Source organism: Scyliorhinus canicula, chromosome 2 (genome assembly GCF_902713615.1).
Source record: "Scyliorhinus canicula chromosome 2, sScyCan1.1, whole genome shotgun sequence".
Lineage (NCBI taxonomy): Eukaryota > Metazoa > Chordata > Chondrichthyes > Carcharhiniformes > Scyliorhinidae > Scyliorhinus > Scyliorhinus canicula.
The window spans coordinates 255,370,384-255,397,911 of NC_052147.1; positions in this window are offsets into that span (position 1 = coordinate 255,370,384).

Here is a 27,528-nt window from a genome sequence, read left to right on the forward strand (position 1 = left end):
AGTGTGCAATGTTCAAATTTTGACTGACCACCAGCCCCTGCTTGATGCACATATAGACGTCCATTTTTGTAAAGAACAGGGAACATCGCGATCATTAGAGATCTGGTCCTGCCCCAGAATATGGTACCTATAGGGGTGGGGGGGTTGTATGGGGAGAGGGGGGGGGGGGGGGGCGATGGTGGGCCAGGGTGTTGGGGTGTGGGGGAGTGCAGTTTCCAAATTGCACATTGCAAAAATAGCAGGTACCTCCAGTCTCGTCAGATTTTTGTCAGCTGTGAGTGGAAAACATGATGTGTGCAGATTCAGATTTATCAGAGCAGATATAACGTTTGTGAAGTTTCTTGGATGGGCGGGATACCCTTTTGGAGAGGTAAGGTACTCTTTTGCTGTAATTGTGGGACACCTTTCTGAGAGGTCAGGTCCCTTTGGGAAAGGTAAGTTGTTCTTTGGGAGAGGTAAGGTACCATCTTGTATTGTTAAAAGTAGGCATGAATGTGTGTAAAAATGCATAAACTCATCAAGCTCATTGGAACTGTCAAAAGGAACTGCAAAAAGGAACTATCAATGCATTTAAAACTCATAAAAAACCAGTGCTTGCTATTTCACTCTGTTGACACAAGCCACTAATCATTGCAGGATTAATGCTTCATGACTGATTTCCCAACCATTCATTATTACAGTGATGTGCCTATCATTTCACATTTTGATTAACAGCTCCAAGTAGCTGTAAACGTTTTGCAGAAGTACTATGAATTTCAATACTTATTTTTGTGAATGATTAAAGGAACATAAATGCAGTAAATGTTTTTTTCTTGAATGAGAATGTTTTATTTTAAATAAAATATAAATAAAATCCCAGAATGGCGCCCATTCTGAGACCCCATTCTGCCCCGTACAAGGGGGCCAGCAGGGGCGCAGCGGGAAGTGTGGGGGCGCGGCCTCGGAGCAGCGACGCGAGCGAACAGGCTGCCGATGGAGCAACATGGCGCCATGCTGAGCAGTGCCCCGGTTCACCGACCACGACCTGAAGACACTCCTGGACGCCCTCGAGGAGAGGAGAGGGCGTCTGTACCCTGAACCCGGCCAGATGGTCCCACCCAGCGTGGCCCGGCATCTGTGGAGGGAGGCGGGCGTGGCCTTCAGTGCCATTGTGTTGACACGCAGGACTTGCGAGCAGTGCTGCAAAAAGCTGAACGACCTACTGAGGGCAGCCAGTGTGAGTACCCAGCAATGTGTCCATGGCACCAACATACCCCCCACATGTGTAACACTCACCTCCCCAGGGGGACGGTACAACCACAGCTGTAACCCGCATAGCTTCAGCCACCCATGCAAGCCGCGTTGGCCGTGTGCCCTGTGCACCCATGCCAACATAGATCCAACTACATACAGTGGACTGCCTAACAATGGTGTCATTCTACCCATCCCACCCCCGCAGGTGAAGAGTGCCCATAATCAGCGAGAGTGTGCCCAAACCGGAGGAGATGAACCTGACTTGCGGCCTCTCACCGTGCACGAGCAGAGGGCACTGGACATAGCTGGTGCACCCGAGGGCCGGGAGATTGCCCATGCCGAGATCGGGGGTGTACCACCAAGTTAGATCCCCCCCCCCCCCCCCCCCCCCCCCCCCCCGGCCTGGCCCTGTTCCCCTTAGCACTCTCCCCTCAGCACTCTTCCCTCAGCACACTTCCCTCAGCACACTAGCCCCAGCATTCTCCCCTCAGCACTCTCCCCTCAGCCCTCTCCCCTCAGCCCTCTCCCCTCAGCCCTCTTCCCTCAGCACACTAGCCCCAGCATTCTCCCCTCAGCACTCTCCCCTCAGCACTCTCCCCTCAGCCCTCTTCCCTCAGCACACTAGCCTCAGCACTCTACCCTCAGCCCTTCTCCCTCAGCACACTAACCCCAGCTGTTTCCCCTCAGCACTGTCCCCTCAGCACTCCCCCCCCTGACCCCGTACCGCGACCCACACCCCCTCCACCTGCCAAACGGTGATGGTGTATTGTGTGTCGCAGGACCACACGGTGACCGACCTGGAGCACCTGGCAGACACCGCCCCCGGCCAGCGCCTGGACGGCCAGCCTCCTGTTGCCGTCCATCCCCCATGTCCCGTGCATCTGCTGCCCCCTCGCCATCGCCCTCATCTGGAGAAGAGTTCCCCTCATCCTGACCGTCCTCCTCCTCCTCCAGCACATCGCCCCTCTGCTGGGCTATGTTGTGCAGGACGCAGCAGACCACGACAATGCGGCCGACCCTCTTCGACAGGTACTGGAGTGGTCCAGGCACCTGAAGCGCATCTTCAGCAGGCTAAAGCACCTCTCGACCACACTCCTGGTTGCTGCATGAGCATCATTGTAGCGGCGCTCCGTCGGTCTGTGGCCTCCGGATAGACGTCATCAGCCTCGGCCAAAAACGGATAACCCCAGTCGCCCAGCAACCAGCCCCGCAGGCTGGGGGGCAGGGTACCTAAAGCAAGGCGGGGATGAACGATTGGGCCAGTATGAAGGAGTCATGCACACTACCAGGGTACCTGGCGCAGATCTGCAGGATCGTCATCCTGTGGTCATAGACCATGCACATTCATTGAATATGTACTCTTCCTGTTCAGGCACATGACCCTTTCCTCCGACGTGGGCCGCACGGCGATGTGCACTCCATCGATTGCCCCTTGCACCATGGGTATCCGGTCAACAGCGGCGAAACCCGCTGCGCGGGCATCCAGGTGGGCTCGGTCCACAGGGAACTGTATGTACCGGTCTGCGACATCGTCCAGCGTGTCAGTGATGGCTCGGATGCACCTGTGCACCGATGGCTGGTAGATGCCGGACAGGTCCCCACTAGGTGACTGTAACGCCCTCGTCGCAAAGAAGTTGAGGGGGACCATCACCTTGACGGCCACCGGGAGGGCATGTCCACCCCCATTCCCACGTGGCGCCAGGTGTGCCATCAGGTGGCAGATGTGGGCGATGGTCTCCCAGCTCAGCCGGAGTCTCCTCCTGCACGCCCTCTCCGGGAGGTCCTCGAAGGACATGCGGGGCCGACACACACGTTGTCGCATTGGACGCCTCCGTGGCCGTGGCACACCCTCCTCCTCGTCATCCTCCTGCTGTGGCTCCCGCACGGCGTGGTGCTCTTCCTGTGCCTTTCGGGCATGTGGCCAAGCGGCCTGGGCGGCTTGCATGTGCCCCACTGCAGCCCGTTGCTCTACAACAGGCTCCGCCACCTCCCTGTCACGCCCGTGCTCCAGCTCCCACTGGGCCTCATGCAGGGCAGCCACGGCGGCCAACAACGCTGGAAGATGTCTAAACATTGTACTGTCGGGGTGGTATAAATAGGGTTTCGGCATTGGTATACACCCCTCCACAACCAGGTGCCATGGGCTACATGGCCAGCCCGGTTGCCAGCACGCGCCTCATCTCTGCCCCCTCAGTGCCCTGAGACCTGTTGGCCGTCCCCTCTGCCAGAGCCACCATCTGGTGGCAGTGCCTGCACCGGGGGGCTCCCGTGTGTGCCGTCCTGGACATACCCGCTGGTGGGTGTCGCCAGTGGGGGGGGGGGGGGTGCGGGTGTCTGGCACATGTCAGGATGGCCGGGCTGCCTGGACCGCGAAGCGAACGGGTTGGGTGGACAGCCATGTGTCCGCCGTCATGGGGTCTGGCTGTTGGATCGGCCCTGCCATGGTGGGTCGTGGCCACCTGCAGCCTTTGTTGCCCCCACTGCTCCTTCCCCACCCCCACCCCCACCCCCGGATGTGTGGCCACACCCCACCCCACCCCACCCCACGCCCCCACCCCCAGTAGTCTCCCCCATACCGCCTGCAGACACGGCCATACTGCTACCCCTCCTGGGCTCCCCACCCCTAACGCCATCGTCCACCACCCCCCCCGGGGCCCGCTTCACGCCGTGACCCACCTCCTCCTGCAGCATCAGCCAGCACGACTGGCTGACGCTGCTTAATACGATATTAGAACGGCGCCGGCATGACATCCGGTCATGCCGGAGGGACTTCGGCCCATGCAGCCTGGAGAATCCCTGCTCCAGCGGAGAATCGCCGCTGGGTGCCATGCGCAGGCACCCGTTGTGCCACGCATCAGAGAATAGCGTCCCGGTGTTGGAGCGGCGTCGTACGATTCGCGGCGCCGCGGCGTTTCTCCGACCCGGCGGGAGATCGAAGAATTCCGCCCCATTTCCCTCACTGGACAATTGTTTAGTATTCTTTGAAAATTCCATGTAATTTTCCATGCTGATCAATTTTCTATAGATTCTATTGAAATCTGAAGCCGAGATATTACTACTGCCATTATTATAAAATGACTTTTTTTTTTGATGTGTTAATACTTTGACTGAAATGACATACAATAGATTATCATGGAAACATTACGTTAAGTTTCTGTCCTAATATCACCATCAGCAACTTCTTGGCTTAGAAAGCTGTCTTTTAAGTGGAAATAAAATATCCATCATCCAGCTTACTATTTTGGATTTATGTTTGACTGTATTTCTAAGAATTCAAAGTTGAGGCAGTCACCCAACTATTGCTTAAGTATCACCGCTACCATATTCAAAGGCTGCCTTTCTCTGCTGCGCTTAAAGCATCTACATTAGCACACTGCATAAAATGCCCATGGCAATTCACAATGGCTACAAGCATTTGGATGAATGGAACATTCCCATACCATAAAACTCTTTTACAGCCATTTGATAGACCTGTTTCCAAGTTATCTAATTGCTACACTGAGCAAATGAATGTGTATAAATATGATGGTTCATGACTTTGTTGCTTGTGTAATAAATTAAACCAATGTTTATTGCAATATGCCCGTGCCCTCTTTATTATTCATAAGATATGGTATATCAGTTTTATTAATGAGAAAACATACTTAGAGGAGAAGTTGTTATGTAAATTTCATTAAATGTCTCTACATATTTCCACAGATCATATTAAAGAATCGTTGCAGAATCCTAACAATCCTTCTGTTGATAAGAGAGGTTGGATTTATTATTTCCATCCATATAAAATTTGTTTTGCTCATGTTCTTTGCGTCAATCAAAATATCAGAGATCCCTGAGTCAGGTGACTTCCAGAATGCGGGGCCGAAATCCAATAGCCCCAAAAGCAGGTGCCAGGGTCCCACTCCCATTGATTGTGATACAGGCAACATGCCAACTTCTTGCTGCTGCTCATTTCAATGAATTCGGCATCCAGCCAGCACTAAGCGTGATTGGCTGGAAGTATCACCAGGTGACTAATATCATGAATGGCTAGCACCACTTAAATTTAACCTGCACTGCTTAAACCTAAGCAGCATCTGAAAGGAGAGGTGAATCGTGACTGGAGTAGGTGTTGATAGTCAACGTCCTCATATGAGTTCTGAATGGATCAGTGAACGCATCATCAAATATTATAACCTACCAAATGTATCATCAGACATTGCAGAATTCATCACAACCCCAAAACTCACCAACCACAATCATTACCAATCAGGATGCATACCTGACAGTCATGTGCTCCAACACAGCCTCACATACTTAACACTGCAGTAAACCTCACATCTCAGAGCTTCCACATGGCTTCCACATCAAACACACACAGATTCTGTAACAGTCATTGACAGACTTCCCTTTGTCTGGTAAGACATGTTGGTGCAGAACTGAAGGCAACAACAGCTAACCCAAGTGGGACAAGCAGGTCTACATATATTAAATCCAAGGAAGACAAGGTCCTGCGGCATCCATTGCTGAGGATGGGACCAGCGATAGAACATAGAACACTACAGCGCAGTACGGGCCCTTCAGCCCTCGATGTTGCGCCGACCTGTGAAACCATCTGAAGCCTATCTGACCTACACTATTCCATTTTCATCCATATGTCTATCCAGTGACCACTTAAATGCCCTTAAAGTTGGCGAGTCTACTACTGTTCCACACCCCTACTACTCTCTGAGTAAAGAAACTGCCTCTGACATCTATCCTATATCTATCACCCCTCAATTTAAAACTATGTCCCCTCGTGTTGGTCATCACCATCCGAGGAAAAAGACTCTCACTGTCCACCCTATCTAACCCTCTGACTATCTTATATGTCTCTATTAAGTCACCTCTCAGCCTTCTCCTCTCTAACAAAAACAACCTCAATTCCCTGAGCCTTTCCTCGTAAGACCTTCCCTCCATACCAGGCAACATCCTAGTAAATCTCCTCTGAACCCTTTCCAAAGCTTCCACATCCTTCCTATAATGTGGTGACCAGAACTGCACGCAGTACTCCAGGTGCGGCCGCACCAGAGTTATGTACAGCTGCAGCATGACCTTGTGGTTCCGAAACTCAATCCCCCTGCTTATAAAGGCTAGCACACCATATGCCTTCTTAACAGCCCTATTAACCTGGGTGGCAACTTTCAGGGATTTATGTACCTGGATGCCGAGATCTCTCTGTTCATCTACACTACTAAGAATCTTGCCATTAGCCCAGTATTCTGCATTCCTGTTACTCCTTCTGGCTGAAACTTTCAAAGATGATAGCATTCTCGTACCTAATCCTCCTTCTTAACATCCCACCATCACCTCATGACAAAGTCTCTCCTGAACACACAACAGTATTGGATCGGATTTGTTTATTGTCACATGCACCGAGCTACAGTGAAAAGTATTTTTCTGCAAGCAGCTCAAACAGTTCATTTTGTACATGAGAAGAGAATAAAATAAAAAGAAAATACATAATAGGGCAACACAAGGTATAAGGGATGTAATAAAAGGATCTGTTTGGGAGAGCTCGCAGTGAGCCCCCATGCTCTGGCGCCATCTTGGAAAAACACGGTAGCACAGTGGTTAGCACTGTTGCTTACGGTTCCAGGTCCCAGGTTCGATTCCCGGCCTGGGTCACTGTCTGTGTGGCGTCTTCACGTTCTCCCCGTGTCTGTGTGGGCTTCCTTCTGGTGCTTCGGGTGCTCCAGGTAAAATCAAGTCCCGGAAGATGTGGTCTTCTCTATATCGGAGAGACCAAACGCAGACTGGGTGATTGCTGAGCATCTTCGGTCTGTGCGCATTCAGGATCCTGACCTTCCTATTGCTTGCCATTTTAACAAAAGACCCTGCTCCCATGCCCACGTGTCTGTTCTTGGCCTGCTGCAATGTTCCAGTGTAGCGCAATGCAAACTGGAGGAACAACATCTCATCTTCCGGTTAGGCACGCTGCAGCCTTCCGGCCTGAACATCGAATTCAACAACTTCAGATGATCAGCCTCACTTCGACCCATTTGTTTTAATTTCATTTTAACTGTCTTTTACCATTTCATTCTTTCTTAATATACATTTAATTCCCCCCGCCCCCAGTCTTAACCACCTTTACTGCACCTTTCTCCTCTTTGCTTCCCCCTTCCCCTCCCCCCACACCTACAGTTCATTGTCTGATGTTAGTTTCCCTGCTGTTTGACCTTTCACATCTGTTGTCCTCTCTGGGGACTACCATTAACACTCTTTCCCCTTGGTATCTGTGGCCATTAGCACCCAGTTTCCCTGGGTTTCCGTGGCTATGACTCATCTTTCATTCTCACACCACAGTATAAATATTTCCCACTTTCACTGTCTGTTAGCTTTGACAAAGAGTCATCGGACTCAAAACATACGAGGGAACAAGCAGTCCTAGATCTTGGCCAGTGTAATGAGACAGGATTGATTCATGGTCTCATAGTTAGGGATCCTCTCGGAAGGAGCGATCACAATATGGTGGAATTTAAAATACAGATGGAGGGTGAGAAGGTAAAATCAAATACTAGTGTTTTGTGTTTAAACAAAGGAGATTACAATGGGATGAGAGAAGAACTAGCTAAGGTAGACTGGGAGCAAAGACTTTATGGTGGAACAGTTGAGGAACAGTGGAGAAACTTCCAAGCAATTTTTCGCAGTGCTCAGCAAAGGTTTATACCAACAAAAAAGAAGGATGGTAGAAAGAGGGAAAATCGACCATGGATATCTCAGGAGATAAGGGAGAGTATCAAATTGAAGGGAAAAGCATACAAAGTGGCAAAGATTGGTGGGAGACTAGAGGACTGGCAAATCTTTAGGGGGCAACAGAAAGCTACTAAAAAAGCTATAAAGAAGAGTAAGATAGATTATGAGAGTAAACTTGCTCAGAATACAAAAACAGACAGTGAAAGTTTTTACAAATATATAAAACAAAGAAGAGTGGCTAAGGTAAATGTTGGTCCTTTAGAGGATGAGAAGGGAGTTTTTAATAATGGGAGATGAGGATATGGCTGAGGAACTGAACAGGTTTTTTAGGTCGGTCTTCACAGTGGAAGACACAAATAACATGCCAGCGACTGATAGAAATGAGGCTATAACAGTGAGGACCTTGAGAGGATTGTTATCACTAAGGAGGTGGTGATGGACAAGCTAATGGGGCTAAAGGTAGACCTGTCTCCTGGCCCTGACGGAATGCACCCCAGGGTGCTAAAAGAGATGGCTAGGGAAATTGCAGATGCACTAGTGATGATTTACCAAAATTCACTAGACTCTGGGGTGGTCCCGGTGGATTGGAAATTAGCAAACGTGACACCACTGTTTAAAAAAGGAGGTAGGCAGAGAGCGGGAAATTATAGGCCAGTGAGCTTAACATCGGTAGTAGGGAAGATGCTGGAATCTATCATCAAGGAAGAAATTGCGAGGCATCTGGATAGAAATTGTCCCATTGGGCAGACGCAGCATGGGTTCATAAAGGGCAGGTCGTGTCTAACTAATTTAGTGGAATTTTTTGAGGACATTACCAGAGCGGTAGACAACGGGGAGCCAATGGATGTGGTATATCTGGATTTCCAGAAAGCCTTTGACAAGGTGCCACACAAAAGGTTGCCGCATAAGATAAAGATGCATGGCATTAAGTGTAAAGTAGTAGCATGGATAGAGGATTGGTTAATTAATAGAAAGCAAAGAGTGGGGATTAATGGGTGTTTCTCTGGTTGGCAATCAGTAGCTAGTGGTGTCCCTCAGGGATCCGTGTTGGGCCCACAATTGTTCACAATTTACATAGATGATTTGGAGCCGGGGACCAAGGGCAATGTGTCCAAGTTTGCAGATGACACTAAGATGAGTGGTAAAGCGAAAAGTGCAGAGGAGACTGGAAGTCTGCAGACGGATTTGGATAGGTTAAGTGAATGGGCTAGGGTCTGGCAGATGGAATACAATGTTGACAAATGTGAGGTTATCCATTTTGGTAGGAATAACAGCAAACGGGATTATTATTTAAACAATAAAATATTAAAGCATGCTGCTGTGCAGAGACCTGGGTGTGCTAGTGCATGAGTCACAGAAAGTTGGTTTACAGGTGCAACAGGTGATTAAGAAGGCAAATGGAATGTTGTCCTTCATTGCTAGAGGGATGGAGTTTAAGACTAGGGGGTTACGCTGCAATTGTATAAGGTGTTAGTGAGGCCAGACCTGGAGTATTGTGTTCAGTTTTGGTCTCCTTACTTGAGAAAGGACACACTGGCACTGGAGGGTGTGCAGAGGAGATTCACTAGGTTAATCCCAGAGCTGAAGGGGTTGGATTACGAGGAGAGGTTGAGTAGACTGGGACTGTTCTCGTTGGAATTTAGAAGGATGAGGGGGGATCTTATAGAAACATATAAAATGATGAAGGGAATAGATAGGATTGCTGCGGGCAGGTTGTTTCCACTGGCGGGTAAAAGCAGAACTCGGGGGCATAGCCTCAAAATAAGAGGAAGTAGATTTAGGACTGAGTTTAGGAGGAACGTCTTCACCCAAAGGGTTGTGAATCTATGGAATTCCTTGCCCAGTGAAGCAGTTGAAGCTCCTTCATTAAATGTTTTTAAGGTAAAGATAGATAGTTTTTTGAAGAATAAAGGGATTAAGGGTTATGGTGTTCGGGCTGGAAAGTGGAGCTGAATCCGCAAAACATCAGCCATGATCTAATTGAATGGTGGAGCAAGCTCGAGGGGCCAGATGGCCTACTCTTGCTCCTCGTTCTTATGTACTTATGAAACGTTAGCTCTTTTCTCGCCCTACAGATGCTGCCAGACTTGCTGAGATTTTCCAGCATTTTCCCTTTTGTCCCAAAAAATGTGCTTGTTCGGTGAATTGGACATTCTGAATTTTCCCTCTGTGTACCCGAATAGGTGTCGGAATGTGGCGACCAGAGACTTTTCACAGTAACTGAAATGAAATGTAATGAAACTTCATTGCGGCGTTAATGTAAGCCTACTTGTAACAATAAAGATTATTATTATAAATTCTACGGCCATTTGCTAGTGAATGAAATGTTGCCTCCAGCCACCGAGAAACACACAGCTGGGAGACGGGAGAATCCCGCCCAAGAATTAGGAGTGGGCTCGAGGTAAGATTTGGGAAGATCATCATTGATTTGATTGTGGCCTCAATTCCATTTTTATGTCCACCTCCCCCGTAACCCTTGTCTCCTTTGTTGATCAAAAATTCCCGAGATTCTGGAAAGATCCCCGCTTTTGCCGAATGAATGGACAAGAACATGGCAGATGGAACATAATGTGAATAGTGTGAAGTTATTCACTGCAGTTGGCAAAAGGAGAAATGCAGATTATTTTTAAAATGGTGAGAAAGTCGGAAATGTTGATGTCCAAAGGGACCTGGGTGTCCTTGCTTTTGAATCACTGAAAGCAAGCATGCAGCTCGAGCAAGCAATTAGGAATTCAAATGGCTGTAACTGCAAGACGATTAAGGATTTGATAATAAAGATGTCTCACTGAAATTGTATAGAGTCCTGGTGAGATTGCTCATGGAGTATTGTGCATAGTCTTGGTCTTCTTGCCTAAGGAAGATATACTAAGGAAGTCAGAAAGGGAATGCAACAAATGTTCATCAGACTGATATCTGGGATAGTAGGATTGTTGTATGGGGATATATTGAGGAGGCTTGATCTGTATTCTTTAGAGTTTAAAAGAATGGGAGGTGATCTCATTGAAACATAGAAAATCCTTCAGGGTTCGTCAAGGTTGCCTGGCTACGGAGGTTTCTAGATAAGGGAATGCGTTCTCAAAACAAGGGATAGGCCATTTTAGACTGAGATGAGGAGGAATTTCTTTGCTCATAGGGTGGTTGATCTTTGGAATTCTCTACAACTGAGGGCTTTGGAGGCTCAGTCATTGCGTATGTTCAAGACCAGTGTTCTTCAAAGTTGGGGGCGCGACCTGCGGGTGGGCCGTGGGCGGGTGTCGGGAGGGTCGCGGAGCCCGTTGTCCGCGGCGCTCCCAAATGCGCAAATCCCCGCGCAGCAGCCGGCTTTCATAACGCCGGCTGCAAGCGGCCGCGAACATGTTAAAAAAACAATTCGGCCGCATTGCGCATACGCGCTGATCATCAGGCGCGCATGCGCAATGTGGCCGAATTTTTTTAACAGGTTCGCGGAATGCGCATGTGCCCCGGTAATCGGGCACGGAAGCGCAGTGCGGCCGCTTTTTAAAAAATGGTTGGAGCTTTTTGTTTTACAAGTTCTGCAGTGGTTTTTATTCATTTATTTTATTCATTTAATTTTTATTTTTTTCATTTATTTTATTCATTTTGGTTTTTTTTTACAGGTTCGGGGGGGGGGGTTTATTCATTTTTTTTCATTTATTTTACACATTTTATTTTTTATACAAGGTCGGTGGGGGTGGTTATTTGATAAAATTTTACAGGAAAATTATTCAGAACTTTGGACAGATGGAGACTCCATACTTTCCGACACCGGAAGGCTTCACCTTCATCCAACAGGTTCCATTGGAGGAGCATGTATGAGGGCCAAAGGGACCCCAAACCATTTCCTCTATTGTTGTCGGCAGCAAACAAGGTATGAGAAAATGTTGGGTTACGCCGGTCGGCCGGTGTGGGTCGTGAAGGTCGGCCGGCGTGGGTCATGAAGGTCGGTCGGCGTGGGTCGTGAAGGTCGGCCGGGTTGGGTCCCGAAGGTTGGCCGGTTGGTAAAAATGGATCCCTGGAAAAAAAGTTTGAAGAACATTGTTCAAGACTGAGATCGATAGATTTATGGTTGGTAAAGTCATCAGGGATATGGCAATACAGGCAAATATAATTGAGGCAAAACAGCAGCCATGATCTAATTAAATGGTGGAGAGGCTCAAGAAACTGAATGACCTACTCTTCTTCCTATTTCCCAAGTTCCTACCTCCCATGGGGATTGGTAAATCACATATAGAACAAGTGGAGGCGGGTCATTGAATACATTCAAAGCTAAATTAGATAAATTTTCGATTGACAAGGGAGCCAAGGACTGGGGCAAGCAGGAAAGTGAAGTTGATGAGCCATCATATTATTGGGAGGCGGAAACAGGCTTAATGGGCCGAACGGCTCCTTTATTGTGTTGAATCGGAGACCCCTACTTTTCAAACTGTGTCCGCTAATTATAGATCCCTGCACAAGAGGAAACAGCCTCTCAGCATCCACCTTGTCATGTTCCCTCAAGATCCTCTGGGAGCGATTCTTCCGAACCATGACTGAAGTAGTCCATGTCCAAAATCCAGGCTTGGGCTGACAAGTGACAAGTTATATTCCCGCCACACAAGTGCCCGGTAATGACCATCTCCTACAAGAGAGGATCTAACCATCGCCCCTTGACATTCAATGGCATTACCATTGCTGAATCCCCCACAATCAACATACTGGCGGTCACCATTGATCAGATACTGAACTGGACTAGTCACATTAATACTGTGGCTTCCAGGGCAGGTCAAAGGCTAGGAAACATACTGTGAGTAACTCACATCCTGACCATCCAAAGCCTGTCCACCATCTACAAGGCACAATCAGGAGTGCAATGGAATACTTGCCACTTGCCCGGATGAGTGCAACTCCAACAACACCCAAGAGGCTCGACACCATCCACGACAAAGCAGTCCTCTTGATTGCTAACTTTTAAACCCTCCAACACCGACGAACAGTGGCAGTCATGTGTACCATCTACAAGATGCACTGCAATAACTCACCAAGGCTCCTTAGGCAACACCTTCTAAACTCACGACCACCACCATCTGGAAGGACAAAAGGAGCAGATACCTGGGAACCCCACCACCTGGAGATTATCTCCAAGCCACTCTCAACCTTCACTTGGAAATATATCGCTGCTCCTTCACTGTCGCTGGGGCTAAATCCTGTAACTCCCTCACTAATAGCAGAGTGGGTGTACCTGCACCTCAAGGTTTGCAGTGGCTCAAGAAGGCAACTCACCACCACCTTCTGAAGGGCAACTAGGGATGGGCAATAAATGCTGGCCTAACCAGTGATGCCCACATTCCCTGACTGAATATTTTTTAAAAATTGCTGCTGCCAGCAGGAAAAACAGAGTGATTCCCGCTGGCACTGGAAGCAATGTTCATTTGCCATTCAATGCCACTTGGAAAAGGTTTTGGCAAAATTGTTTTTTCTGTGCCATTCCTTGGCACATCGGGATCCATGCCGAAACTAAGAAGGGCTGCCCTTCACTTGCGGCAAGCAATTGAGTACATAGAGGCAGACCTTTAAAGTTGGCATACTGACAGACTTTTTGAGGGTCATGGGGTGCAGATAAGAACACTTTCACTTCATTATAGACAAAAGTAATTTTTTACACACCATGTGACCACGGCGGATTGTAATTTGAACGGATGAAAATTGAGAGAGATGGATACCCAGAGAGACCTTGGTGTCCTCATACATCTGTCAGTGCGCAAGTATCGCAGGCAGTAAAGAAGGCAGGTGGTATGTTGGCCTTCATAGCAAGAGGTTTTGAGTATAGGAAAAGGGATGTTTTGTTGCAATTACATAGGGTATTGGTAAGGCCACATCTGGAGTATGGTGTGCAGTTTTGGTGTCCTTATCTGAGGAAGGATGTTCGTGCTATGGAGGGAGTGCAGCAAAAGTTTTCCTGGCTGATTCTTGAGATGGCGGGACTGTCGTATGAGGAGAGATTAAGTCAGTCAGGAGTATATGCATTGGAGTTTAGAAGAGTGAGAGGGGATCTCATAGAAACATAAAAAATTCTAACAGGATTAGACAGGGTAGATTCATAAAAAATGTTCTCGATGGTGGGGGAGTCCAGAACTAGGGGCCTTAGTTTGAGGATAAGGGATAAATCTTTTAGGACTGAGGTGAGGAAAAATTTCTTTGACCAGAGAGAGGGGAATCTGTGGAATTCACGACCACAGAAAGTAGGTAAAGCTTTGACAAAGAGTCATCGGACTTGAAACGTTAGCTCTTTTCTCTCCGTACAAATGCTGCCAGACCTGCTGAGATTTTCCAGCATATTCTCTTTCACCACAGAAAGAATTTGAGGTGAAAATGTTATGTAATTTCAAGAAGGAATTAGATATAGCTCTTGGGGCTAAATGGATCGAAGGATATAGGGGGGAAGAGGGGAACAGGGTATTGAATTTGGTGATCAGCCATGATCATAATGAATGATGAAGCAGGCTTGAAGGGCCGAATGGCCTCCTCCTGCTTATATTTTCTATGTATGTTTTCATGTATGACTGTCTAATAGGTTTAGTTGCTTCAAATGGGGAGAGCAACCAAAGGAGCCCATCCCAATGAAGACACCTGACCTGAGCCCCTCCAAACTAGCACAAGCTCCCCTGATCCTCACCCCACATGAAGGACCCCCTTCGGCATTCTGGCAGCAATTCATGGAAGGGTACTTACCACCTTTCGACCCCTCAGACTGCAAGCCTCCAGGCCCTCTATACTTGCACTAATTCATGTCAGCGGGAGCATCCCACCTGGCTTGTGAATGGTGAGTCCTATCTGCTAATGACATGCAAAATAGCTCTAATGAGATATTTGCATAGTCCTACCAAGTCAGGGCGGGACACCTAGCTGGGACATCGGGAAATCCGCTATGGCTGGTTTGACAAGCACGGAGACACGTTGAAGAGTATTGAAAGCCAAAGAGATCTTGGTGTACAGGTCCACAGGACACTGAAAGGGGCAACACAGATGGAGAAGGTAGTCAAGAAGGCATACGGCATGCTTGCCTTCATTGGCCGGGCATTGAATATAAGAATTGGCAAGTCATGTTGCAGCTGGATCGAACCTTAGTTAGGCCACACTTGGAGTATAGTGTTGAATTCTGGTCACCACACTACCAGAAGGAGGTGGAGGATTTAGAGAGGGTGCAGAAGAGATTTACCAGGATGTTGCCTGGTATGGAGGGCATTAGCTATGAGGAGCGGTTGAATAAACTCGGTTTGTTCTCACTGGAACGACGGAGGTTGAGGGGGAGACCTGTTAGAGGTCGACAAAATTATATGGGGCATAGACAGAGTGGATCGTCAGAGGCTTTTCTCCAGGGTAGAGGGGTCAATTACTAAGGGGCATAGGTTTAAGGTGTGAGGGGCAATGTTCAGAGGAGATGTACGAGGCACATTTTTTACACAGAGGGTCGTGGGTGCCTGGAACTCGCTGCCGGAGGAGGTGGTGGGAGCAGGGACGATAGTGACATTTAACGGGCATCTTGATAAATACATGAATAGGATGGGAATAGAGGGATACGGACCCAGGAAGTATAGAAGATTGTAACTTAGTCGGGCAGCGTGGTTGGCACGGGCTTGGAGGGCCGAGGGGCCTGTTCCTGAGCTGTACTTTTCTTTGTTCTTTGTTCTAAACTGCTTTGAATGCAATCATGAGCTATTGATGGTGTAAGCATGTGCATCTTACTTCATCCCCAGTTCCGGAAACACAGCCTTACCCTTGCCATCATTATTCAATAGCACGGGGGCAGCACAGCGGGACAGTTGTTTGCACTGCAGTCCCACGGCGCCGAGGTCACAGGTTCGATCCTGGCTCTGGGTCACTGCCCATGTGGAGTTTGCACATTCTTCTCGTGTTTGCGTGGGTTTCGCCCCCACAACCCAAAGATGTGAAAAGTAGGTGGATTGGACATGCTAAATTGCCCCTTAATTTGAAAAAATTAATTGGGTCCTCTAAATTAAAAAAAAATGATTCAATAACACTGCATGTAATCTGAAGGATATCATGCTTGATGTGTTACAGGTCAGAAACCTTGCAAACAATGACAAGGATCATGGCGGAGTCCAGCACTAACTTGATACCAGCTTGGTGCAGAGTTTGGAAACTATCCTTTCCAGGGTCAAAATTATTGTGCCTTTATAACCACAGTGTGTGTTTAGAACATAGAACATAGAAAAATACAGCACAGAACAGGCCCCCACGATGTTGTGCCAAACCTTTGTCCTAGATTAATCATAGATTATCATAGAATTTACAGTGCAGGAGGCCACTCGGCCCATCGAGTCTGCACCGGCTCTTGGAAAGAGCACCCTACCCGAGGTCAACAACTCCACCCTTATACGATAGAACCCATATACGATAGAACATAGAACATTACAGCACAGTACAGGCCCTTCAGCCCTCGATGTTGCGCCGACCTTTGAAACCACTCCAAAGCCCATCTACACTTTAGATTTAGAACAGTACAGCACAGAACAGGCCCTTCGGCCCTCGATGTTGTGCCGAGCAATGATCGCCCTACTCAAACTCACATATCCACCCTATACCCATAACCCAACAACTTCCCCCTTAACCTTACTTTTTAGGACACTACGGACAATTTAGCATGGCCAATCCACCTAACCCGCACATCTTTGGACTGTGGGAGGAAACCGGAGCACCCGGAGGAAACCCACGCACACACGGGGAGGACGAGCAGACTCCGCACAGACAGTGACCCAGCCGGGAACCGAACCTGGGACCCTGGAGCTGTGAAGCATTGATGCTAACCACTATGCTACCGTGCTACCGTGCTACACTACTCCCTTATCATTCATATGTTTATCCAATGACCATATAAATGCCCTTAATGTTGGCGAGTCCACTACTGTTGCAGGCAGGTTATTCCACGCCCTTACTACTCTCTGAGTAAAGAACCTACCTCTGACATCTGTCCCATATCTATATCCCCTCAATTTAAAGCTATGCCCCCTCATGCTAGCCATCACCATCCGAGGAAAAAGGCTCTCACTGTCCACCCAATCTAATCCTCTGATCATCTTGTATGCCTCAATTAAGTCACCTCTTAACCTTCTTCTCTCTAACAAAAACATTAAGTCCCTCAGCCTTTCCTGATAAGATCTTCCCTCCATACCAGGCAACATTCTGGTAAATCTCCTCTGTACCCTTTCCAATGCTTCCACATCCTTCCTATAATGCGGCACGCAATACTCCAAATGTGGTCGCACCAGAGTTTTGTACACCGGCTACATGGCCTCATGGCTCCGAACCTTAGTCCCTTGCCAATAAAAGCTAACACACGGTACGCCTTCATAACAACCCTATCAACCTGGGTGGCAACTTTCAGGGATCTATGTACATGGACACCGAGACCTCTCTGCTCATCCACACGACTAAGAATCTCACCATTAGCCCTGTACTCTGTCTTCCTGTTACTCCTTGCAAAATGAATCACCTCACACTTTTCTGCATTAAACTCCATTTGCCACCTCTCAGCCCAGCTCTGCAGCTTATCTATGTCCCTCTGTAACCTGCAACATCCTTCCGCAATGTCCACAACTCCACCGACTTTAATGTCATCTGCAAATTTACTCACCCATCCTTCTACGCCCTCCTCCAGGTCATTTGTAAAAATGACAAACAGCAGTGGCCCCAAAACAGATCCTTGTGGTACACCACTAGTAACTGAACTCCAGGCTGAACATTTCCCATCAACCACCACCCTCTGTCTTCTTACAGCGAGCCAATTTCTGATCCAAACTGCTAAATCACCCTGAATCCCATGCCTCCGTATTTTCTGCAATAGCCTACCGTGGGGAACCTTATCAAACGCTTTACTGAAATCCATATACACCACATCAACTGCTTTACCCTTGTCCACCTGTTTGGTCACCTTCTCAAAGAACAAATGATCACACAAGTTTGTTTAGTACAATGATAGTTTATTTAATGTACACAAGATTGTTTACTTATTTAATCACACGTTCATGCACATTGGACACAATACACTTAGGCGACCTTGACTTAGCTTCCAGGTGATCGGCAGGTACAGAGTAGATAAGGCCTCATCCGGATTCCAGTAGTCTGGCAGGGCTGTAGTTCTGGTAGGTAGTCTGTGTTCTCTGTTATCGTCCTTCTGTGGATGGTGTGGGCTCCTGTTCTTGGCTGTTGTTGGTAGCTGTCGATGCTGCAGTCGAGAGAGCGAGTGATGGCCTGCGTAGTGCTTTTTATTCTCCTATCTTTCGCGGCCATTTTGGCGGTCCCAGAGGAAGGTCCAATGGATTGATAGAGTCTTGACCGCCCTGATCGATCCTGACCATTTTGGGGCGGAAACCTTGATGGCTGGACGGGTCCCGGTCAGCCATGGCCGTTAGTGTCCAAGCCACTTAGGCCCTCCCAAATAAGGAAAGCAGGCGCCGCTGAGTCCATTATCCCGGGAAGGCCTCCAAAAGGCCTTTCGCCAGTGTGAGTTTCAACGTAAAGTCTGGGCTGCAGTTGTATATTTGCAGGCTGCAGCCTGTCTGTGTTCCAGCTTGGCCAAATTTCCCATCACTCTTTGCGGGCACCCATTTTAGATGGCCACAAAATGATAGCCAGCTTTGTTTTCAGTTATGACGCAGGGTCTGCTGGTGAATGCCGCAGTTTCCATTAAGGCACAGGCAGTAGCAACCCAACATTTGAGTGCTGGAGTGGAAGGTCAGATTGCGGTCGTGTAAACTCAGACTAGCTGCCACCATGGCTGGATATTGCTGTGCGTAAAGTGACTTGCAGAGTGTCATAGTAGCCCAACAATCTGTCCTGCAACATATTTCAAGGATTGTGGAGGTGCCACCCCGAGGAAATAGCAGTGGCTACATGGAATAGGATTGTGCTGTCCTCTCAGGAGGGAGCATTTGTCCTCCCGCCCTACCACTGTGCCAATGCCTTTCTTGTTGCCTATCAGCCTGACAGCTACTATCCAAGGTGGTGCAGTCTGTAGCTCATCATCCTCGAAGGTCAATTGTTGTTCTCAATGCAGATCAGCAACCTTCCATCATAGAATCATAAAAGAATCAGTGTGGAAGGAGGCCATTTGACCCATCGGGTCTGCACCGACCCTCTGAAAGAGCATTCCAACCTCAGCCCACTCCCCTGCCCTATCCCCGCAACCCCACTTAACCTGTGGATACTAAGGGACAATCCACCTAGCCTTCACATCTTTGGACTGTGGGAGAAAACCGGAGCACCCGGAGGAAACCCACCCAAACACTGGGAGAACGTGCAAACTCCATACAGACAGTCACCAAGGTTGGATTCTAACTTGGGTCACTGGCACTAGGAGGCAGCAGTTCTAACCACCGTGCCACTGTGCCAACTATGCAGCAGTGCTGCTGCCATTGATTGCACATGGACAGACGAGAGAGGCACTAACAGAATGCACAAGTGTGATTGTTGACTCTTGTGTGCAGAGTAGCATTATCTCATCAATAAGTTTGATCTGAAAATGTTGATTTTGTAGTGGTTATAGCTTTTTGCATTGTGGCCTAACGTATGCTGTGATAGCAGTAATTAGTCACACTTATCCCAGTCTGTGTGCTGCCAGCATTGTCTCAATTTACTGGACATCTTTTTTATGTTCAGGCTAAATGTAGCACCCACATACATTTCCTGGCTTTAAGATCTTCCCATTATTGACATCTATTTTCCACTGTTTTCGGAATAGCTTTTAAGCACTCTTTACATCTCTATTTCGACCCCCACAAAATCGCCTTCCAGTTGTCAATATGCTGTAAATGGAGAGCATATGATAATTGCCTGTGACAAAAGTTACTTAACACTCAATCACATCACAGTCATTTCAAATGATGTTTACTGTGAACTTTTAATCTTCTTAACTGGTACAAGTGTCAGCAGATTCTGGTGCATTTCATTATTTTTACAAATACAATCCTTACCAATTGAACTAAGCTGCATACTGATGCGTGATTATAGAAACACAGCTTGTAATATTTATACCAGAGCAAGTCGGGTTATTTCCCCATCCAGCGTGTTCTAGGAAGAAATTCACTCGCTGAAAGGTCAAGATAATACGTAATTTATAATTTTGAGATGAAACTTTCCCTAACTCCTTGACTCAGAAAAAAGAGACGTGTTTACCAAACAATGCAAAGCGTAATTAAATTAATCAGCTCAATTTCGTTTAAAATTGCAAATGCACATTACATCTTTTGATATGAAAGATGAAGCTTCATTTTCAGGGATTTCTCCCTCTTGGCCGATCTAAAAGCTCTATTCATTTTTTTGTCTTCTCATTTTGTTTGATTCCAGGGTCATTTGACATGTCCCTCTGGTTTTCTTGTCTTCAATCTAATGGGCTCATTAATGTTGCAGGGAAAGCTTTTTTCCCTGATTGTTATACGTGTACCAATAAAAAGGTTCCAGGTGGGAGGTATTAGCCACAGTGCTTAGTTGCCAAATACTTCTTATTCTAGAAGATAATAGAACAGGATTTTGTTGTTAACCAGGTAATTTGGTTAATATCTCCCACCTGGATCAATTTTATTGGTATACAGCAATCAGGGCCGACAGCTTCTCGGTAATATTAGCAAGTCTATTATACATAACAAGTTAAACAGAAACGTTTAAAAGAGTGATGCACTTGAAAATAAAGAAGGATGAAAAAACAGACAGGAAGTCCAAAAGTCAGAGATCTTACTCATACATGTTGAATAAAATTCAGAAAGCATTTGCAATTTGGCTGAAAAATGTTTAAAGGTATCTAATTCTCTAAAAGTGAAAATTAAAGAGGATAAAATCATTCAAAAATGTCAACAGTATTTAAGGAGCAGAAAATGCAAAAGTAATGACAAATGTATATAAACATTGATTTACATGCCACGGTAGAGTATTGCATGCAGTTCTGGATGCTCCATAAAGGAAAGGAAGTTGAAACTGTACAGGGTTTACAGTATAGACTCACCAGGGGAGAACTCCCCAGTGTCCTGGCCTGTACTTATCCCTCATGCAACATGACTTAAAGACATTATCTGGTCATTAACACATTGCTGTTTCTGGGTACTTGCTGTGCACAATTTGGCTGTTGCATTTCCTACGTTAGAACAGTGACTACAGTTCAAACATATTTAATTGACTGTGAAGCGCTTTGGGACAACTTGGGTTGCGAAAAGAGCAGTGTAATGCCAGCCTTTCCCTTTTTTTTAAACTTGTGTCATGCAGCTCTGAGGTATTTATTTTCTTTTGATTCAAAATGGGAGCCAAAGTTATGTGGCGAGACTTGAGATTCTCAAAGTATTTGCACTAAGGAAGGCTGTGAAGCGTGTTCATGCAACGTTTTAAAATTTATAAATATTTTCATGAGGTAAATATAATTTGGGCGTTACTGACACCCACTGACTGGGCAGCATGGTAGCACAGTGGTTAGCACAGTTGCTTCACAGCGCCAGGTGCCAGGTTCGATTCCCAGCTTGGGTCACTGTCTGTGTGGAGTCTGCATGTCCTCCCCGTGTCTGCGTGGGTTTCCTCCGGATGCTCCGGTTTCCTCCTACAAGTTCCAAAAGTCGTACTGTTAGGTGAATTGGACATTCTGAATTCTCCCTCTGTGTATCCGTACAGGCGCTGGAATATGGCCACTCGGGACATTTCACAGAAACTTCATTGCAGTGTTAGTGTAAGCCTACTTGTGACAATAAGATTAAGACAAGGAACCATCGATTTAAAATGTTTACTGAGAAAGTGGAGGGAAAGGTTAGAAAACAGTCTTTGCAGAGAGGGAGGTTGAAATGTGGATATTTTGTCATAGGGAGTAATTGCGGCAGAGATGATTGGATCTTTTAAGGAAAAAGTAGATAAATATTTTAAATAGAGAAAAATGTACCTAGTGAATAACAGGATTAATACTAAGAGGAGGAACAGATGTAAATATCAAATGGCCTCCTTCTGTCTATGGATTACTTGTGCCTTCAGAAACAAATCAGCTGAAGAGAGGCAGTGGGGAGTCAGTCAAAACTGCCCCATGCCCTGCCACAAAAGAGGGTCAGTGATAAATAGGGAACTTAGCAACTGGTGAAGGGGAGGGAGGTGCCCTTGGTATTGTGCAAGTGGCAGGGAAAGTGGGAACTCAGCACCCAGACTATGTACGCACTCAACCCCTTTGATCTCATGGGCTGGTTTAGCTCAGTGGGCTAGACAGCTGGTTTGTGATGCAGGACAAGACCAGCAGCGCAGGTTCAATTCCTGTACCAGCTTACCCGAACAGGCGCCGGAATGTGGCGACTGGGGGCTTTTCAGAGTAACTTCATACTTGTGACAATTAAAGATTATTATTATTATCACTGGGGCAGAAGAGCTTGGCAAGGTTGCTAAGGACTCTTGGGTTGCCTCCTCCTCAGAAGGAAGATGCCAGCTGACAAATGGTGCATGGTTGTCAAAGTCTGGGCCCAGAAGCGACAAGAGGCAACTCCTGCCGCAGTAAAGGCAGATCCCCAGGCATCATGAATGTACAGGAGAGGAAAGAGAATCAAGAAAGCAACGGAGTGGCCAAGACCTCAACACCGCATTGACTGCCGAAGATTGAGCTACGCATAGATGACTGGGACCCTGTGAAAGAAATTCCCCATTTAATGAAGAAAGTGAGGTGTTAGTTAAATGAATGAAGTAGAAAATAAACCACATTATGCAGTATTGGAACTAGTGCTAAGAAACTAGTCAAAAACTTGATTTAGAAGGCATAGGAACTCAAAAAAGCATGGGAACTGAAAGCTATACCATTTACTGAAGAAAGTCAAGCACCTGTAAGACATTAGACAGGAGTTATCGAACACATCAGATCTAAGCTCTGCAGTCCTGTAACATCCATCCGTGAATGGTGGAGGACAGTTAAATAACACTGGAGGAGGAGGCTCCACAAACGTCCCCATCCTCAATGATGGAGGATACAAGAACATGTGTGGAAAAGAGAAGGCTGAGGCATTCGCAACATTCTTCAGCCAGAAGTGCCGAGTGGACGATCCATCTCGGTCTCCTCCAGAGGTCTCCAGCATCACAGATGTCAGTCTTCAGCCAATACGATTCACTGCACGTGATATCAAGAAACGGCTGAAAGCATTGGATACTGCAAAGGCTATGGGCCCTGACAATATCCCGGCAACAGTACTGAATACTGCTCCAGAACTTGCTGCATCCCTAGCCTCCAGTACAGCTACAACACTGGCGCCTACCCGGCAATGTGGAAAATTGCCCAGGTGTGTATTGTACACAAGAAGCAAGACAAATCCAATCCAGCCAATTACTGCCCTTTCAGTCTGCTATCCATCATCTGCAAAGTGGTGGAAGGAGTCGTGAACACTGCTTTCAAGCGGCACCTAATCAGCAATAACGTGCTCATGGATGCTCAGTTTGGGTTCCACCAGGGTCACTCAGTTCCTGGCCTCATTACAGCCTTGGTTCAAACATGGACAAAAGAGTTGAAGCCAGAAGTGAGGTGAGAGTGACTGCCCTTGACATCAAGGCAGCATTTGACTGAGTATGGCATCAAGGAGCCCGAGCTAAACTGGAATCAATGAGAGTCAGGGGGGAAACTCTCTGCTGGTTAGAGTCATACCTGGCACAAAGGAAGGTGGTTGTGGTGGTTGGAGGCCAATCAGCTCTGCTCCAGGACATCACTGTAGGAGTTCTTCAGGGTAGTATCTGAGCCCCAATGTGATTGAGCGTCTTCAGCTGCTTCATCAATGACCTCCCTTCCATCATAAGGTCAGAAGTGGGTATGTTTGCAGATGACTACACAATGTTCAGCATCATTTGCAACTCCTCAGCTAATGAACCTGTCCATGTCCAATTGCAGCAAGACCTGGCTTGAGCTGACAAGTGGCAAGTTACGTTCATGCCAGGCAATGACCATCTCCTGCAAGAGAGGGTCTAACCACCGCCCCTTGACATTCAATGGCATTACCATCGCTGATCAATATCCACAATCAATATCCTGCCGGGAGGGGTTACCATTGATCAGAAACTGAGCTGGACGATATTAGTACTGTGGCTACCAGGGCAGGTCAAAGGCCATGAATCCTATGGCGAGTAACTCATTTTCTGACACCCCCCTGCCCCCCACAAAAAAAAAGCCTATCTGCCATCTACAAGGCACAAGACAAGAGTGTGATGAAATACTCTCCACTTACGTGGATGAGTGCAGCTCCAACAATGCTCAAGAAGCTCAACACCATCCAAGACAAAACAGCCCACTTGATTGCTACCCCTTCCACAAACATTCAAACCCTCCACCACTGACGAACAGTGGCAGCCGTGTACACCATCTACAGGATATACTGCAGTAACTCACCATGGTTCCTTGGATAATACCTTCCAAACCCATGACCACTACCATCTCGGAAGAAAAGAGCAGCAGATACCTGTGAACCCCACCACTTTTCAAGTCACTTCCCACCCTGACTTGGAAATCTATCACTGTTTGTTCACTGTCGCTGGGGCAAAATCCTGGAACTCCTTCTCCAACAGCACAATGGGTGTACCTGCTCCTCATGGACTGCAATGGTTCAAGAAGGCAACTCACCACCACTTTCTGAAGGGCAACTAGGGATGGGCAATAAATGCTGGCCTAGCCAGCGACACTCACATCCTGTAAATGAATTTCTACAAAATGTGACCCGAAAGGATTCCTAAAAAAGTTGATAAGACTTATTAAAAAATTGTTTCGTAGAATACAATGAACAATGCAAGCCATAATGGGTGACAGAGACAGGGTCCACGCTTTTCAAAATGCCAATACACTGACACACAACCAAAAAGGTATAGGTCAGCCATCTTTCGGACACAAAGCGTTGAGTTCTGAGAGAATTCTCCTTTAAGGTTCAGACAAAGACACCCTATACTATTAAGACATTATAATGGATTGTAAGTACGAACTTCTTCAACTGATTATTTGTTTGAGTAGCCAAATTGATTCTTGAGATAGAATTAAAAATTGTACTTAGTCTTAAGTTGAGGTACAATCTATTCCATGATATTGTATTCATTACTCCAGTGGAATCTGTAATTGATTTTTATAATAACTATTCATAAGCAAGTATCAAAGAGTCATAGCCTCTTGAAGCCACATTTAGATAACAATATCCTTGTATTATTAAGTTAGGATTCTGAGTGTTGATATTGGTAAACTTAAAAAGACATTTGTTTTCTGCTATTTTATACCTTCAGATATATTTTACCCAAAGATACTTTTGCCTTGTTTGAAGCTTCGAGACGGGAAGACATTTAATTTTAGGATCCAGTCTACAGCTCATTATGCTGAGTATATCTTTCAATGATCTGATATTTCTCTTCATTGAGGTTTTAAGCTAACAATAAGTTTTTCTGGAAAGGTTTACCTTTCCGGGAGTAAAGACAGTGGAACCATTACCAGCCCAACCTCACAGCAGACTGCGATTCTCCAGGCAGAAGGTCAGAGATATCTGTCACATATGTCAGTTATATGTCAACACTTCAACAGCCATGCTAAATCTCTGAGTTGTTCTCAAACTCATCGTCACATTCCAGGGTATGGGTGTTTTGGTTTCTTTTCCTTTTCATTTGCCCTGTTGCTCTGCATTTGATCATTCCTTTATCATCTTCCTTCATCTGCATTGGGCGTCTCACAAGCGCTGTGGTTTGATGCATATGTGGGACATTTGTTCTGCCCGTCAACTCGTATGGTCATTCACAGCTCCTGTATATCTTTCCCTTTGCTTGCTTTGCATATTATTTTGTTGCTGCTTCACTGCGTTGACCCTGTTGCCATTCTCTTAGCTTATCTGAAGACTAGCCATTTGGGTAGTCAGCATCTTCATCTGGGGGAATCCCTCTGTCCCTGTGAGGCTACATGTGCTCTGGCAGTGTTTACAGCCTGTGATGTGTGCATGTTCTTCCCAGTCAATTTTTTTTTGCACTTCAGTGTGTGCAGAGCTCCAAATGGGCTGATTGTTTTTTTTATTTTTTATTTATTCTTCCACGAGGTATGGGTGTCGCTGGCTAGGCCAGTATGTATTGGTCATCTCTAATTGGCCATGAGAAGGTGGCGATGAACCGCCTTCTTGAACCATTGCAGCTCGTGTGGTGTAGGTGCACCCATAATACTGTTAGGAAGGGAGATCCAGGATTTTGGACCCAGTGACATTGAAGTCCCATGCTAGGATTGTGTGTGGCTTGGAGGGGAACCTGAAAGTGCTGGTGCTCTCATGCATCTGTTGTTATTGTCCTTTGAGGCAGTGGAGGATGCAGATTTATCAGCTTTTCATCTGTTTCTTTGAATTCAGATTTTCTAAATACATTTTAAAATCTCATGAAGAAAAAGTCAACATGATCGCCTAGTTCCTGCCGCAGGCTTTGACATTAGTGGATCCAATAATTTGATATTGGTTTGAGAACTGTGTTGAATTTTTAAAAAATTTGCTTGGGTTTTGTCTGTCATCCTCACTCAGTTGAGCGGCATGGTGACACAGTGGGTAGCACTGCTACCTCACAGCACCAGGACGCGGGTTCAATTCCGGCCTTGTGTGACTGTGTGGAGTTTGCACTTTCTCCCTGTATCTGGGTGGGTTTCCTCCAGGTGCTCTGGAGTTTCGTCCCACAGTCCAAGGATGTGCAGGTTATGTGGATTGGCCATGCTAAAATTGCCCCTTAGTGTCCAAAAGGTTAGTTGGGATTACTGGGTGATGGGGATAGGGCCGTAGAGTGGACCTGGTTAGGGTGCTCTTTCAGAGGGTCGGTACAGACTCGATGGGCCAAAAGGACTCCTTCTGCACTGTAGGGATTCTATGAGCAGCCAGCTATTCAATCAATTTAACTCTTTCCCTCCTGCCCACAAAAGGATATAGCTGACTCTATCCTCTGTTAGTATCTTAGTTTGTTATTAAATGTCAGTTTGCACTTTTGTTTAAACTTTTTAAATACCCCTCATCTGCCTCCCAAGTCATTATGAGCTGTACCTGTCCATTCATTACTGCAATGCTGGCAATTTCAGTTTTGCAAAATTCACTGAGCTTTTCTCTCTCTGGCACTAATTTTAATTGCTGTTTTTTAAATCTACTTCAGCAACAAAATGCGTTTAAAATGTTTGCTTTTTTTACTCACGGACTGCTCACTGTCACCATGTTTTATTCTTCACATAATTTCGAAATGAGCATACTGTTAGATACAAAATGCTGGAGCTGTATTTCTTACAACTTTCCATGTGGCTGGTGGACTGATACATTATTGCTCCCACCTGACTGCTTACAGGCAGTAAATATAGTATCTGGATCTACATCCGCAGAGCAATTATTTCCTAACTCCTTTCGAATAATATAACAATATGACTGACTTCATCACTGAAAACCCTCACAGCACTCTTTTCCAGGCCTTAACAGTGGCCATCAAAGCCACTCTAGCCTTAAGCTTCCTCCCTTCTAGTTCCTTCCAAGGATAAGTAACGGGCCTTAGTCTCAAAAACAACCACACATCACTGCATCTTGCACGTCACTGATGCCCTCTTTACCACGGTTAGATTACAACTTAATGTAA